This window comes from Lithobates pipiens, unplaced genomic scaffold (genome assembly GCF_037356315.1).
Source record: "Lithobates pipiens isolate NorthernLeopardFrog02 unplaced genomic scaffold, aLitPip1_a1.2 Scaffold_8, whole genome shotgun sequence".
Lineage (NCBI taxonomy): Eukaryota > Metazoa > Chordata > Amphibia > Anura > Ranidae > Lithobates > Lithobates pipiens.
In genome coordinates, this window is record NW_027507903.1 from 423,102,646 (window position 1) to 423,115,911 (window position 13,266).

The following is a 13,266-nucleotide window of genomic DNA, read 5'->3' on the forward strand; positions in this document are numbered from 1 at the left end:
GTGGCTGCGTTTGATGGGCACAGTGGCTGCGTTTGAGGGCACAGTAGCTGCGTTTGAGGGCACAGTAGCTGCGTTTGAGGGCACAGTGGCTGCGTTTGACGGGCACAATGGCTGCATTTGAGGGCACAGTGGCTGAGATTGTTGGGCACAGTGGCTGCGTTTGATGGGCACAGTAGCTGCGTTTGGCACAGTGGCTGCGTTTGATGGGCACAGTGGCTGCGTTTGATGGCACAGTGGCTGAGTTTGAGGGCACAGTGGCTGCGTTTGATGGGCACAGTGGCTGCGTTTGGCATAGTAGCTACATTTGAGGGCACGGTAGCTGCATTTGGCACAGTGTCTGGGTTTTATGGGTACAGTGGTGGCAATTAATGGTTTATTTTTTCAGTACTTTGCGCCCCCCCCCCCAAAAAAAAATGCAAAAACAAATAAAAAATAACACTCTTTTTTTAGTTGCAAAAAATGAGAGAGAGAGACAGAGATAGACAGAGACAGACAGAGACAGACAGAGACAGACACAGAGAGAGACAGACAGAGACAGACACAGAGAGAGACAGACAGAGACAGACACAGAGAGAGACAGAGAGAAGGCTCGGCGGGGTACCTTAATTCTTCTGATCCACAAGCGGCCGTCCTCTCCTTGTGCAGTCTAGTGGGCGGTCCAAATGGAAGCAGGAGAAATCAGCGTTGCTGGAGCCGCAGGGGCCGAAATTCAATTAGAAGTCAGGGTCCTCATGCTCCTCCCCTCACTCAGGCATATCAGTGGGCGGAGGCGGAGCCAGATCAGAAAAGGCGGCACAGGCATACACAGGCAGTGCCAGTGCATAGCAAAGAGCGGCGGTCGCCGCTGCAGTTTATTGTGCTGAAGCCAGCCAGCCCAGAGAGAAAAGCGGCCCCAGGGCACTGAGTGCAGACGGCCTACCGGGAAATTTCCCGGTATCCCGGTAGGCCAGTCCTGCCCTGCCTTCAGGCCTGGTGTGGATTTTAAGGGGAATGCCATGCCAATTTTTTTTTTAAATGGCGTGGAAACCTGTGTTACATCAGAAGGGGCGGGGTCACCCATACATCACTGGGGAAGCCTGGCTTTCCCCTTGCGTCAGAGGGGGGCGAGGTCAGGTGACAGGTGGCCCCGCCCTCATCAGATAAGAAGTGTCAGGCTGACAGGATTCCTGCAGTGTCTCCGGTGTGCTGGAGGGAGAGATCACCCATCGCTGGATCAGATCAGCCATCGATGGACCCTGGAGAGATGATCATCCATCGCTGGATGGCAAGAGTGGATTACCACTGCTGGAATCTTTTTTATTTTTATTTTTTTTAATAAAGGACTTTTGCAATGGTGTGTGTGTCTTTTTTAACTATTTTTTACACTTTCTTTGTGAAATGCTAGGGGTACTTTTGTACCCCCTTACCATTTCAAACGGGGGGGGCGGGATCAGATTCTGATAAGCCCCCCGCCCGCAGACCCCCACAACCACCGGCCAGGGTTGTGGGGATGAGGCCCGTGTCCTCATAAACATGGGGACAAGGTGCTTTGGGGGGATCCCAAAGCATCCTCCCAATGTTGAGGGCATGTAGCCTGGTATGGTTCAGGAGGGGGGGAATTCTCTCGTCCCCCCCTCTTTTCCTGCGGCCTGCCAGGTTGCTTGCTTGGATAAAGGGTCTGGTATGGATTTTTAGGGGGAACTCCACACCATTTTTTTAGAATTTAGCGTGGAGTTCCCCTTAAAGTCCATACCAGACCTAAAGAGTCTGGTATGAATATTTGGGGGGAACCCCACATCATTCTTTTTTTTTAATTTGACGCTGGGTTCCCCTTAATATCCATACCAGACCTGAAGGGCCTGGTAATTGAATTTGGGGGAACCCCACGCTTTTATTTTTTTTTATCAATCACTTTCAATGACTGTTTTCTGAATTACGGGGAGCCGACAATCCATTATAGCCACGAGTGATTTTAAATTACGTTTTTTTCCTGCAGAAATGACAGGCATACTATACAGACCCCCCCCCCCCACTTTTATTGTTTCACTTTAGGCATTATTAAAATCACTGCTCCCAAAAAAACGCCTGTTTTTAAAACTTTTTTTGCATTGATACATGTCCCCTGGGGCAGGACCCATGTCCCCTGGGGCAGGACCCAGGTCCCCAAAAACTTTTTATGACACTAACTTGCATATTAGCCTTTAAAATTAGCACTTTTGATTTTGAACGTTCCAGTCCCATAGACTTTAATAGGGTTATAAAGTTCACACAAAGTTTAGATTTGTTTGCAGGTTCTGGTGCGAACCGAACAGGGGGGTGTTCAGCTCATCCTTAGTCAGGATGGCACAGAGTAAAGGGATCGTGAATGTGTATTGCAAAGAGTACAGGGGTCAGGAGTGCTTATCACATAGAATGCAGAGGTCCAGACTGTATATTCCACAGAGTATGGGGGGCAGGAGAGCACAACATGCAGAGTGCAGAGGTCAGGAGTGAGTATTGCATAAAGTGCAGGGGTAAGGAGTGCATTCATCTAAAACATGTAAAGATAATATTGATCCAGGCAGTCTTACAATTCATCCACCAGCTGCAGGTACATACTGTACCTACATGAATCATTTAAAATAGTGTCCCCTGAAACAAAGGCCCATTTTTATTTCTAAAGGTAAGTCTTGCAGTAAAAATAATGCTATAAACAGGACGGCAACTGAAAGAGACCACTGATCTTAGATCAACCACAAAGGACAAAAAAGACTTCCACTAATAGGAAAGATTGAAGGAAAGAAAGTTGCTTGATTCCCCCATTAACACAGTTAGGGCAGGTTCCCACCACAATTTCTGTGTTCTGGTGCATTTATTTTGTAATGTGCTCCAGTAAATTTTTCTCCTTTTTTTTTAATTCTTCATCTCATTTGAGGACATATGAGAACATATGCATTCAGGTGTATTTTTGATGTGTTCCATGCAGAAAAATGCAACATGTTCTACTTTTGTTGACTGCACTGGAGTGAACATTTTTGGTGCAGAAAAAAACCCACACTGGACTGAATCTGGTGTGAACAAGCCCTCAGTTTTGATGGAGGAATCCCTCTCGCTGCACTATTGTATTCTGACAGCGGAAGGTTTCCCCGCCATCAGAATACACTGATCACTTCCAGCAGCTTTAGCCACTGGCAGTGATCACACAAAAAAAATCTAGCAGGCTGGTTGCACTGATGTCGATCAAAGGTTTGACTTCAGTACAACTAGCCTGCCCATAGACCAATCGAAATTTGCCTGGTTCCTGCTGAACCGGCCAAGTTTCCATCCATCTATGGCGGGCCTTCGGCATGATTTATGAAGGAATTCGATTTTTAGGGCTGAAAGTGAACTTACACTTTATAGTACTGTAATAAAAGTTTCAAAAATCACACAGTTCAAAAACAGTTAATTTTCTGGTGCTTACTAGGTGACAATAATGATTAAGTTATCCATCAGTTTGCTAAAGCTGTGGAGAGGAAATTGGCAGACATTTACTCATTTGGTGTTGTATGAAGATTAGGCCATTTTGGAATTCAATTTTTCACCTCTGCTGGGAACAAGTACAGTATCAGATTAGGCCAAAAATTGTATTAGCAATATTTATTTCTTATTACTACAAAAGATTTGTAACCTTGGTCACTGAAATCTCATATAACCTATAACATGTTAAATTAAAGGGGTTGTAAAGTCAGAAGGTTTTTTTATCTTACCGCATTCTATGCATTAAAGTGGTTGTAAACCCAGAAAGAAAAAAACTTCAAGACAAAGGCATAGCAAAATGAGCTAGTATGCATCACATAAAACCTGTTGCAGTGGTCCCTTCACACCACTGTGACCGGCGACATGTCTCCCGGGGTTATTCCAGGTTATCGGGCTCTGGTGCTGTGATTGGCCAGAATCGTGATGACGTCACTCCCACACATGCACGGGGGGGCCACCGGTCATGGCACGGCTACTGAGGAAACGGCACGAGCGAACACATGCGGATACAGTGAAAATTTTAGGAGTTATTCACGGTACAGGCATACCCCACTTTACTTAAACGTGGAGTATGCCTGTACCTACAGGTAAGCCTTATCATAGGCTTACCTGTAGGTAAAAGTGGTGTTTACAACCACTTTAAGATAAAAAGCCCTCTGTGTGCAGCAGCCCCCCTCAGCCCCCTCAGCCCCAATAATACTTACCCGAGTCCCATCTCTCGTACACCAAAGATCTCATTACAAATTATATCAAACTCATTTTTGAAGTGATTGGATGAAGTAAAGAGTTGAAGGTAGAGAAGAGAAGACTGGATGAGAAGTTGTTAATGAGAATGAGAATGATAAAATAGGTCTGCTTGGCAGTGTGGGGGCGGGAATTGTATATTTGGAGCTCAGATTTATATTGGTTGACATCTTTATGATATTTAGTAGGAATGAGCCCAGTGTGTGCCTATTCGCTGAACTGCGAAAAATATGCAGCATTTGCGGTAAAAAAGCCACGGAACGCCGTTAAAGTCTATGGAACACTAACATGAAAAACCAAAAGTGCTAATTTTAAAGGCGTATATGCAAGTTATTGCTATAAAAAGTGTTTGGGGCCCTAGGGGACACGTATCAATGCAAAAAAAGTTTTAAAGTTTTAAAAACTAATGTTTGTTTGAGAGCAGTGATTTTAATAATGCTTAAAGTGAAACAATAAAAATTAAATATTCTTTTAAATATCGTGGCTGGGGGGTGTCCTTAGTATGCCTGTAAAGTAGAGCATTTTTCCCATGTTTAGAACAATACCATAGTAAAATGACATTTCTAAAGGAAAAAATGTCATTTAAAACTGTTCTCAGCTGTAGTGGCGTCAGGTCAGAAGGGGGTGGTGTCACTCGTTTACATCACCGGGTGGCCACGCCCTCAGCTATATAACAGCTGTCATCGCAAAGAGGCTTCAGTCAGCGGGAGCCTCCCATGGAGGCACCGTTTTTTCCTTTTTATTTTTTATTTTTTTTATTGGTTCGTCGGACGCTGTGATTGAAGATGAATGGACATTGAGGGACAGTTTCGTTTTTTTTAAATAAAGGACTCGTTCCAGATTGTCTACTGTCATTTTTAACATTTGGACAGTTTTTTTGGTGAATGAGTAGGGGTACAATTTACCCAATACTCATTCACATAGGGCTGGCCGGGATCTGGCTTTCAGATTACAATAAGCCCCCTTCCCGCAGACCCCCACAACCACCGGGCAAGGGTTGAGGGGTTGAGTGGGGGGGACCACAAAACATCCTCCCCATGTTGAGGGCATGTGGCCTGGTGTGGTTCAGGAGGGGGGACGCTCTGTCACCCCCCCTCCTTTCCTGTGGTGCTACGCCATTTTTTTTAACATTTTGGTTCGGAGTTCCCCTTAAAATCCGTACCAGACCTGAAGGGCCTGGTATGGGTTTTGGGGGGACCCCTATGCCATTTTGCTTTATTTGGGTGTGGGGTTCCGCTTAATATCCATACCAGACCCAAAGGGACTGGTAATGGACTGGGGGAAACCCATGCCATATTTTTATCTATATTGCCAGGACCCGAGAATGCATTACAGCCGCAAGTAGTTTTAGAAGGTGACAAAGGTTTCTATGAGGTGGCTGTAGGGAGAGGAGGTGGAAGACAGGGTGAGAGTGAGAGTGAGAAATTAATAAGGTAGTGATAAGAGAGAGGAAAAGTATTGTTGGAGAGATTGCACAGAGTGCATATGTAGGAGAAAACAAAGTCAAGAGTGTTGTCATTAGAGTGAGTAGAAGCATGTATCCATTGCTTCAGGTCAAAAGAGACTGAGCAGTTTAGAAGTAGCAGGAGTGTAAGTATTAACTGGGATGTTGAAATCTCCAGGAATGATTGTGGGAATTTAAGAGGAGAGAAAGTTGGGTAGCCAGAGAAGTCATCAAGAAAAGTTGATACCGGTCTGGGGGGCCAGTAGATCACAACAGTTCTTAAGCCCCGTACACACGAGCGGACTTTTCAACATCCAAAGTCTGACGGAATGATTCCGTCAGACTTTTCGATCGTGTGTGGGCTGCAACGGACTTTTGATTCGCAAAAGTCTGACAGACTTTAGAAAATGGAACATGCTTCAAATTTTTCCGACGGAACTCCGCCGGACCCAGTTCCTACCGAAAAATTCGCTCGTGTGTATGCTATTCCGACGGACTAAAACCGACGCTAGGGCAGCTATTGGCTACTGGCTATGAACTTCCTTATTCGAGTCCAGTCGTACGTCATCACGTTCGAATCCGTCGGAGTTTGGTGTGATTGTGTGTGGCCAAGTCCGCTCATTCAAAAAGTCCGTCAGAACTCTGTCGGAACTCCGGCAGAACTCCGGCAGAACTCCTTCGGAAGTCTGTCGGACATAAGTCCGCTCGTGTGTACGGGGCTTTAAAGAAACTAGAGAAGATCAACAAATACAATGTGCCTCAAATGACAAAAGTTAAAGAGAGGGAGATGAGTAAAGTACCTGAAAGGTGCTATGTGGGGTTATGAAGGGACATGCCCCAGAGTCCTGGAGGTTTTATTAGCATGTGGGTTAAGAATTAGCAGGAGTTGGTGAGTGCAGTAATAATGTGATTGAAGAAGTGAGGGTGATTTGGTGGAGAAGAGGGGTGAAGGAATGAGTTTAAGGAGAGAGGACACAACTGCAGCGACTGTAGTGGGAGAGAGTGCATGTTACAGGGAGGTAGGAGAGCTGAATGGGGAAACAAGGTCAACTGCAGTCGGTCTGATGTTTTTCAAAGTAGTTTGCTGTGTATTTCTGTGTGACGGAACCGATCTCACACTCTGATTGAGTGCTTCCGTCATATACCACTTCCTCCCAGCCTGAATATAGATATCAGATATTCCAACCGATCTCAAGCACAAAACAAGGTGACACTTGCTTAGCTGCTCAACATGGATTCATTTATTAGAACCAAAATGCCAAGTATTTATAATACAGTAGAAGACTAAAACCTAACCTAATTAGCATGAGCTAATTATCTAAATCAACACTCAGACTAGTTGACTGAGGGGATAAGACTTTTCGGCTCCTAGCTCACTAACAATTCAATTGCAGGTTAATTAGCATAAACAACAAAACAACAATAGGTGAAATACTCTTTAGAATCAGTGTCAAGCCAGACTAGACTCATTTACATTATACAAGATATAGACAGGTGGCTGGAGGTGATGATATTAGCATCTAAGAGTTTGTGTCCCAATAGTGTGATTCAGTCTATTGCTAACATGGCATTTACATATCCAGAGTCTGTGTGTATTGGGGGGGACATGGATCTGAATCCAAGTAACACCACCTCAGGGGTCCCCAGGCATACAGCTCACAAAGAGCACCGTTTCCTCAAATGCGGGGGCCCATAATCACAAGGCAAGAGGCTCGCATTCAGTCCCCTCCAAGAGCCTCGGTCCCAGCTAGGTCTGTCACATTCTGCTTCGTCTAATTGCTGAAGTACAGAGCTGAAGTGTGCCCACTTAAAAAAATAACCCACCTATAGTAAGAACCCAGCCATGCGCTTGGCCCATTAAGGTGGTCTAGTTTTGTACAGTATTGCTAAGGTGTGGGTGTTTTTTTTGTAGGTTAACCTCCCTGGCAGTATTATTATGTCAGATTTTTAATGCTGAAAGCAGTACAATTGTTTTGCATTGAAATTTGGCATTTTATATTGTAAATTGTAAAAAACAAAACAAAGGTTAACTCTGCGCTAGAAATAAATATAAAAAAACTAAAATTGAAACAAATAAAAAGCTGCCAGCACCAAAAAGTCTTAAATACAAAACTCAAAAAAGTGGAAAAAATGTGGGTGCAGCGCTTTGTGCAAAATAAATTCCCAATACTTTAAAAAAGGAAAAGGAAAAGTTCAAGATATACTGTAGATGAAAAAAAATCTGAAAAAATACAAAGCTAAAATAGAATTTCAAAACGTGAAAGTGAAAAACTACAACAAAATACAGTAGGTGCCGCCGATATTGTGTTTCCAGCGCGACAGTATCGTGCTGGTTCCCGGCGACAGGCTCCTCTAACCAGTACGATACCGTTGCGCTGGCTGCAATAGGAAAATGTCATTTTCCTACAGCAGCCAGAGCGAGGCGATAATGTCGCCCCCCCCCCTCCTGAGCCGTACCAGCCTGCGTGCCCTCAACATGGGGGGTACCTTGGGGACCCCAACACACCTTGTCCCCATTTTGATGAGGACAAGGGCCTCTTCCTGACAACCCTGGCCGTTGGTTGTCGGGGTCTGCGGACGGGGGGCTTATCGGAATCTGGGAGACCCTTTAATAAGGGTGCCCCCGGATCCCGGCCCCCCACCCTATGTGAATAAGTATGGGGTACAATGTACCCCTACCCATTCACCTGTGAAAAAAATGTACAAAAAAACACAACACACAAGGGTTAAAATAGTTTATTGCACAGCTCCGGGGGTCTTCCGTCTTCGGGGGTCTTGTCGCCGGACTCCTCCGCTATCTTCTGCTAGCTCTTTTGCTAGCCGGAGGAGCCCGGCTTTCTTCTTCGTCGCCGCCGCCCTCTTCTTCCGACTTCAGGGGTCTTATCCCCCTCTTCGGTTCTTCTTGCCGGGCCACCGCTTCTTCTTCCAGCTCTTTTACTAACGGTGGCCTGGTCTTCTGTCGCCGCCGCTGCCGCCTTCCGTTCTTCTTATTCTTCTTCTTCTTCTGGAGACGTTGACTCAACGCTCTCTCCGGCCGCAATGCCAGGGATGCGGTGAGAGTCGACTTATATAGGGACAAGGTCACCGGTTGATGTCACATGGTGACCCCGCCCCCTTACGATGTCACAGTCCCAGCATCCTCCCAGCATCCACACTGTGGGGGGCCGGGATCCAGGGGCCCCCTTATTAAAGGGGGCTCCCAGATTCCGATAAGCCCCCCGCCCGCAGACCCCGACAACCAACGGCCAGGGTTGTCGGGAAGAGGCCCATGTCCTCATCAACATGGGGACAAGGTGCTTTGGGGTGGGGAGGGGCGCGTGGCCCCCCTTCCCCAAGGCACCCCCCATGTTGAGGGCACGCGGCCTGGTACGGCTCGGGGGGGGGGCGCTCGCTCGTCCCCACCCCCTTTCCTGGCCGGCCGGGCTGCGTGCTCGGATAGGGGTCTGGTATGGATTTTGGGGGGAACTCCACGCCATTTTTTTGGGCTAAGGGGATTCCCCTTAAAATCCCTACCGGACCTAAGGGCCTGGTATGCCTCCCAAGGGGGAACCCACACGTTTTTTTGTTTTTTTTACATTTGGCGTGGAGTTCTCTTAGGATTCATACCAAACACAGTGCTTGGTATTGGCGGGAATCCAATTCGGATCCCCGCACCAGTGTGAACCCGGCCAGCGATGCTTGTCGCTTATCGGGAAAGGAAAATAAACATTTTTCCTTTCCTGATGCGAGCCAGCTCAGAGCTCGTAGGGTGTCAATCTCGTCACTAGAAGCCTTAGGCCGCGTACACACGGGCGGACTGTTCGCCCAACCTTGTCCGCTGAACAGTGTTTGGGCGGACAGTCCGCTCGTGTGTGGGCTTTCAGCGGACAGTTTCAGCGGACAGTTGGACGGACAAAGTCTTTCGGAAATTCCGAAAAACTGTCCGCTGAAACTGTGTTTGAGCGAACAGTCCGCCCGTGTGTGGGCCTGTCCGCTGTACTTTCGAAATGAGCGGACTGTTCCCGCTCGGAAAGTCCGCCCATTTCGAGCGCGTGTACAGGTAGGCGGGGCCCGCGAAGGAGACGTCGCGGGCTCCGCCGCCTGGAATGGGCTTAAAGGGGAACCCCAACGCCGAAAAAAATTGGCGTGGGGGTTCCCCCAAAGTCCACACCAGACCCTTGTCCGAGCACGCTACCCGGCCGGCCAGGAAAGGGGGGCGAGCGAGCGCGCCCCCCCTCCTGAGCCGTACCAGGCCGCGTGCCCTCAACATGGGGGGTGCCTTGGGGAAGGGGGGGGCCGTGCGGCCCCCCCACCCCAAAGCACCTTGTCCCCATGTTGATGAGGACAAGGGCCTCTTCCCGACAACCCTGGCCGTTGGTTGTCGGGGTCTGCGGGCGGGGGGCTTATCGGAATCCGGGAGCCCCCTTTAAGAAGGGGGCCCCCGGATACCGGCCCCCCACCCTATGTGAATGAGTATGGGGTAAAATGTACCCCTACCCATTCACCTGTGAAATAAAGTACAAAAAAAAACACAACACAGGGGAAAAAATATTTTATTGCACAGCTCCGGGGGTCTTCCGTCTTCGGGGGTCTTCTCGCCGGACTCCTCCGCTATGTGTGTGTAGCTCTTTTACTAGCGGAGGAGTCCGGCTTTCTTCCTCCCCGCCGCCGGCCTCTTCTCCCGACTTCGGGGGTCTTGTCCCCCTCTTCGGTTCTTCTGCCGGGCCACCGCGCCTTCTTGTAGCTCTTTTACAGGCGGTGGCCCGGTCTTCTGTCGCTGCTGTCGTCGCCGCCGCCGCCGCCTTCCGTTCTTGTTCTTCTTCTTGTTCTTCTTCTTCTTCTCCTGGAGATGTTGACTCGACGAGCTCTCCGGCCGGAATGCCAGAGCCGCGCTGTGCGGTCACTTATATAGTGACAATGGGGCGGTGTCACATGGTATATGTCACATGGGTTGGTCACATGGTGACCCCGCCCCCTTACGATGTCATAGTCCCCATGTGACATCAACCCATGTGACCAACCCATGTGACATATACCATGTGACACCGCCCCATTGTCACTATATAAGTGACCGCACAGCGCGGCTCTGGCATTCCGGCCGGAGGGAGCGACGTGTCAACATCGCCTGGAGAAGAAGAACAACAACAAGAAGAAGAACAAGAACGGAAGGCGGCGGCGACGACAGCGGCGACAGAAGACCGGGCCACCGCCTGTAAAAGAGCTACAAGAAGGCGCGGTGGCCCGGCAGAAGAACCGAAGAGGGGGACAAGACCCCCGAAGTCGGGAGAAGAGGCCGGCGGCGGGGAGGAAGAAAGCCGGACTCCTCCGCTAGTAAAAGAGCTACACACACATAGCGGAGGAGTCCGGCGAGAAGACCCCCGAAGACGGAAGACCCCCGGAGCTGTGCAATAAAATATTTTTTCCCCTGTGTTGTGTTTTTTTTTGTACTTTATTTCACAGGTGAATGGGTAGGGGTACATTGTACCCCATACTCATTCACATAGGGTGGGGGGCCGGTATCCGGGGGCCCCCTTCTTAAAGGGGGCTCCCGGATTCCGATAAGCCCCCCGCCCGCAGACCCCGACAACCAACGGCCAGGGTTGTCGGGAAGAGGCCCTTGTCCTCATCAACATGGGGACAAGGTGCTTTGGGGTGGGGGGGCCGCGCGGCCCCCCCTTCCCCAAGGCACCCCCCCATGTTGAGGGCACGCGGCCTGGTACGGCTCAGGAGGGGGGGCGCGCTCGCTCGCCCCCCTTTCCTGGCCGGCCGGGTAGCGTGCTCGGACAAGGGTCTGGTGTGGACTTTGGGGGAACCCCCACGCCGATTTTTTTCGGCGTTGGGGTTCCCCTTTAAGCCCATTCCAGGCGGCGGAGCCCGCGAAGTCTCCTTCGCGGGCCCCGCCTACCTGTACACGCGCTCGAAATGGGCGGATTTGCCTCCTCCTTACGTGGGCGAGTCCGTTCATTTCAAAAGTTGAGCGAACTGTTTGCCCAACCTTGTTCGTCAAACAGTCCGCTCGTGTGTGGGCAAGTCCGCTCATGCAAATTTTGAGCGGACTGTTTGCCGAAACTGTTTGACGAACAAGGTTGGGCAAACAGTCAGCGCGTGTGTACGCGGCCTTAGTCTTTTTTCTCAGACTTTTTTCACCATTGCATTTAAGAATTTATTTGGTGTTAAGATATTTTTTATGCATTTATGAATATCTTTTATTGATTCCTCAGTATTCATTATTGTTGATTGTGTATTATAATCTCACAGTTTTAAGCACATTATTCATTTATTAATTGATTACTTGTTATTTCATTTGAACATGTCATTGGTTAACGAATTTGATGTGTTTCTCATTTTATTTGGTTGTAGTTTTTCACTTTCACGTTTTGAATTTCTATTTTACTTTTGTATTTTTTCAGATTTTTTTCATCATTATCGGAAATCGCTACACCCACATTTTTTCCACGTTTTATATTGTAGGCCTGTAATTCTTAAATCTGTCCAAACAAGAGTCTAGTAGACATCCCTGCCCAGGTATGATAAAGTTTGAAACACAAAATCATAAATTATAATATAATAAATAACTATAAATGATAACAAATAATAATATAACAAGAATACATTTTATTCAATACATTTTAGTCAATAATATAATCAAATCAAAAACAGATTTTTTTTTGTCCAAAAAAGGGTGCAATATTACTAGTCGGCATGCCGGGCATGATAAATTTTGAAATATGGGACTGCACAAAGTCCGCCATCACAATCAGGATAATGGAACCTGATTTCCTTTCGTATTTTCTTTCCACTGTCATCACGCTTTGAGCAACAAACCATGCACATCTTTGTGGGTGCCAACTTTTTCTCAGTTGGTGGGATGTAGTCCATGAAGTGATGACCAGTCAGGCGTTTCATGTTGACAAAGCCAGCAGCATGACTTCCAGCTATATTCACAGCCATTGGTGTTTGGCGGTTCAGAAAGATCAGTTTGGCAACTTTCCAAAGACAGCATGAACCACAGGCTTGTCACTTTTTTTGAGCAGAATGTTGGCATTCCACAAGCATTGCTCAAGAAGATGCCTGAAGATCTTCTTGTAATATATTTTTTTTGTTGTTTTCTCATTGCTGGATAAAATATCATTGCTCGGTAGGCTCTGTCAACACCTCCTATGCTGTTGTAGTAGTCTATCACCACCTGTGGCTTCATGATGTCTTTCCCAACTTTTGCGCGTACGATGACAGTGGGGGCATTATGGCTTATACTCATTAGGCACACATCTTTTTTGTCACATCTCCTGAACTTTATGAGTTCCTTCTGCAAAACAAAATGGATGCCTATGGAACTGTTAGAGCTAACCGGCGTGACATGCTGCCAATCTTTGGCAATAAGAAGCTCAAGACAGGATGGCACATCGCAGTTCCATCACTTTGCCTTTCTGGCAGGCAACCATTTATCCTGTCTTGAGCTTCTTATTGCCAAAGATTGGCGGCTTGTCACGCTGGTTAGCCCTAACGGTTCCATAGGCATCCATTTTGTTCTGCAGAAGGAACTCATAAAGTTCAGGAGATGTGTAAAAGTTGTCTGTAGTTACACAATAGCCCTGATTTAGCAATGGCTCAATCGGTGAAAG